We start from the raw sequence: 4,474 nt of genomic DNA, 5'->3' as shown, positions 1-4,474 counted from the left end.
CGAACGTAATTAATGCATTTTTCATTTTTTGGATCTATCGCACGAATGCCGGTGGTCTCGCCTCAAGGGGATGGCTGATATCGACGTATCAATCAATTCCTGCCTTATCGTCTCGCACTTTTGTTCGACTGGGTCGTTATCGTTTACCAGCGCGGAAAAAAGAATATGTGGCGCGCCGACGTTGTAATCGGCAACATTCGTATCGCGACAAACGATCGCATTTATCTGCCATGTCGTTTATGCGCAGAATAAAAGTTCGATAGTTATTTATATTTACATTTGCAGTGTAGGCTATTTGTTTTTTTTTTTTTTTTTTTTTTTTTTTTTTGGCTCTATCTTTCATTGTTTGCGTAGATTATATTTACTTCGTTACGATAGTGAGCCGCTAATAGCGCAGATAAACATTTTCAAACACAGTAGACTGTCTGTCGAGTAATGTAAAGCAAGTTGCAATGACAAAAAAAACGGACTTCAATGAGCAAAAAAAGAAAAAAAAATATTTCAATTGGTATTCAAACAATTTTTCAAGATAAATTCCAATATATTAAGCGTGTCTTAAATAATGCCTGGGACGGCATTTCGGCCATTTCAACGTATTATTTATGATAATAGACAAACGATTGGAATTCGTTGTGCGTGAGAGTAATAACATCCATACTTTCTACATTCTCCAATATTGCTTATATGTATTATTATCTAGGGCTGATTTTGTTGCTTTTGGTTGGGAAAAAGAAGGATCGACGACAACATTGGCACTTATAACATACGGCCAGACGCTAAAAGTATTTAAAGTAATTTAAGCTTAATTGACGCTTTGCTTAAAATCATCGACGGCGGCGATAAAATCGATAAAATTATTATAATTTGAAGGCAACAATCGACGGGCGTTTGAATCGTCTCGAATACAAATTTTTTTTGTTCCGAATGCGCAATCCTATCTCGCAAGCCGAATCAAACAGGATTTAGACTATTAAAGGATTTGTTATAGAGAGAAGAGGCTCTATCCGCATCGATTCAATGGAACATTAATTCCAAAGCTTTCGAATCGCTTTATTTGCCTTTGCGCTTACGCCGACGCTGGTGACTACAACACTGCTGATTCCATGACCTGTTTATTCTCCGTTGATTCTCGTCTCCTCTCCCTCTCGCACCTCTTTCGGCTCGCTATTATTTTTGGCATCGCGATTGGTTGGAGGTCGTGACTGACTAGCCTCGTGTGCCATGTAGAGGAACTTTAGTCCTGAAAGAATCACGCAGGGCTTGCACTTCAATGACCACCGAATACTGTTCAAACATCGGAACAATTGAACAACATTAAGTTGTTCCAATGGCTTTTTCAATTTTCACGTTCCCTTAAAAATTTTCGCATTATTTTAGAACAAAGATTGAAAAACATATATATCCACGGAGAGACAGAGAGAGAGAGAGAGAGAGAGAGAGAGAGAGAGAGAGAGAGAGAGATAGCACACCGATTGTTGATTCAGCAAGTGCTTTGAAATGATCAAAGCGATCGTGTCGTATCGAATAAATATATCGTAATTTAGTTGTTCGAAGAGAGGAATCGATGATTTTTATTTATTTTTTATTTTTCTTTATAATAGATAAGAAACATCTAGATTTTAGCTACGAACTTTTTAATGAAACATCCAAGGAAAGAAACAACACAGAAGCCGAGAAATGGAGAGGTGAGTCCAGGAGCCGAGGAAACACGCGTAAATGGCAAAGAGGCCCAGTAATGACAGGTTGTGAGGTCAGGATGTCTGTCGAAGAAGAGGTTGTGTAAAGAGGGGCTAATGGTCCTTGAGGTGACAGGCCGACTTCTGCACCAACCACTTCTGATACATATCTATCCTAAATCAACAGGATTCTCGAGCCCTACGAGCTCAACGCCACTTGCCTAAGCCTGTCCTCCGTCTCTCCATCTTCTTCATACTTCACTTTTTTCGGGGAAAACCTTCGATCGTTACTTTTTTTCTCCTCTAGTTCGTTCCTTGCCCACTGAAATCCTACCGACTCCCCTCTTTCCGCATGAAATTTTTAACGCAACAACGCGTGAATAAATATCCATATCGCGACTTCATGATCATCGATGTTGAAACATTGTAAATGGCAATCCCCTGTATTAATTCAACGACGAGGTATATGTATTAATATTTCTTCTTTATTAATCTTCCTTGAGACGACATTTATGCTAGATGCAAATATTATTTAATCGAACATTTAATGTATATTTCATGATATTTTGGTTGTCCCCAATGGTATGTTACTAATAAACAGATAAGACGATGTATTTCACTTTCAAACGCAAGCCATTGTGTGTTTAGTATTTTTAAATTTGCTTTTAATACATTAATATCGCGATGATGCATAAAGTTTGGAGTGCGCGAAATTATTAAGCGACTCGAATGCGATTGTATTTGGAGTGGAGTTATTGTAAGTGAAGTTAGTAAAGGGGAGGAAGCAAGAGAGGAGTAAAATCATCGATATATCATTGCTTACGATCCACAAAACTTCGAATGCATATTGTTTAAGGGATAAATTTGTGTCAAGTACGTAGCGAAGGGCGACTCATGTTCATTTTAATCTTCGGGTAAAGCATTCCAGTAAGGGTTTTAATGTCGGCTACCCGTTTCAAAATTTCCCAACGGCACGTTATATTATGCCTACGGAGTAGACGCAAAGTCGAAGCTCCGGGAGCACATCACAAGCTCCGCGGTCAAAAATTTCGGAGAAGCCGCGCATCCGAGGGATGAGTTGCAAAAAATCATTCGAAGCTCTAGGTAAATGGGTCCGGTGAAAAAATCTCATTGTTCGCGAGCCTCTCGCGGAAGAATCGACAAAAGCCAAAGGGAGAAGTTAATTTTTCATCGGCGGCAGCGACAGACGGACGCAATAACAATGATGATGGCCCTTTACGAATTCCTTTTTCGAATGGGGCGCGCGCGTCCGCGCTCTCCCAATTCAACGAAAATGGCGTAATACGAGATTTATGTTAATATTTTAATCCGTGCTATCCGGAAATTGAAATGTCTGCGGCTCTCGACTATTGTTATTATCGCTATTCTCATTGGGCTTTCGTCTTCCTTCATCTGCAATTCTTTCCGCTTTCGATGGAGATTGATGATATGAATTTGCACGAGTCCACGTATATATAAGATATATTAAAAAAATTTTCAAGCCAGTTAATCCGAGAGTTTATTTGCCGTATTAATGTAGCGTAATGGATTGAATCGAGTAGTGAGTCGAGCATCTCTTCGATAATTCTGTACAAAAGTTATCTCGAACGAACGAGCGACAGATCCGTACAATTAATTTAACCTTTGAAAATTTTCAAAATTTTATATCTCAACCAAGATCACCGTTGCAACATTATTCGTATATAATAGCTGAAAAATCATATAAATACCATTATTATTGACTATAATATTATAATTCGAATTCATGCTCGTTAACCATGAGCTATTATGTCTCTTCGACATCCTCCAAATCTTAATGTCGATTATATCTTAATCGTACATAATTTCTCTATCAAAAACCCTACATTGTAAGCTAAAGTAATTCTTTCTGGCTTTAAATATTTATAATAATTAAATTTTCATTATATAATTGGTACAATTAATTAGACTAGACAAATTAAAGAATATAAGCATTATGTTGGGAAATAATTTTATTTGCACAACTGCCTATGAAAAGTTCCGTCTACGAAATAATAATTATTTTTATTTTTCTAATAAAAACAGATGTATGTTTCCCGTTTAGAGAGGCTTACCCATTTCGTTTAGCGTTCACGCTTCGAAGAAAGACTAAATTAGTTGAAGTATTAGGAAATTATATAAGTTTTTTAATGAGAGTTTAGCTTAAAATATAAATTTCAACGTAATGTGTAATATCGAAGGATAGTTTAAAATATCATAAAAATGCAATTTTTTAAAACATCCTCACCAAGTGAGATACGTTATCGACTAAACAGCAACAATAGATTACCACTACAGCAAATATTCATAATACACGATATTTGAATAGTCTTTGGATATCCAGGGCTTTAGATACATTTTATGAAATGCGTGCTTGGAAAAGCCAGCAAACACGTTAAATTATTATTATTATTATTATTTTTATACATACAAAACATCTAATTCCCTACGGCAAATATTTCGCTCTTCTCGTCTTTCTTGGGGAAATTCCAGCTGGCTTCATTTTTCTCCACAAAATAACAGAAACAGAAAGATGAATGAGAGAGAGAGAGAGAGAGAGAGGGAGAGAGAAAGAGAGAAAGAGAGAGAGTGAGAGAGAAAAAACAGAACAAAAATGGAGAGACTTTACTAATGAAAAGAGAGGATGAGAGAAAGAGAGAGAGAGTGAGATAGTCTTTTATTAGCGCTTATGAGAAGGAGAAGAATAGAAAAGAACGAATTGTATTTTGCGTACACGTGTATGTAAAATATAGATAGAAAAAGATGGGGAGGGAGAGAGA

General features: G+C 36.9%; 1 protein-coding gene across 6 annotated transcripts in view; it reads right to left on the bottom strand.

Moving 5' to 3' along the window:
- Positions 1-4,474, bottom strand: part of cnc (NFE2 like bZIP transcription factor cap-n-collar) — a 180,216-nt gene that overhangs the window by 77,820 nt on the left and 97,922 nt on the right. The gene's annotated exons all lie outside the window — the stretch shown is intronic.

The sequence above is a fragment of the Ceratosolen solmsi genome, unplaced genomic scaffold (genome assembly GCF_000503995.2).
Source record: "Ceratosolen solmsi marchali unplaced genomic scaffold, CerSol_1.0 scaffold6, whole genome shotgun sequence".
Taxonomy (NCBI): domain Eukaryota; kingdom Metazoa; phylum Arthropoda; class Insecta; order Hymenoptera; family Agaonidae; genus Ceratosolen; species Ceratosolen solmsi.
Note: the sequence above shows the minus strand (reverse complement) of the source record. Positions and strands in the feature narration are given on the sequence as shown.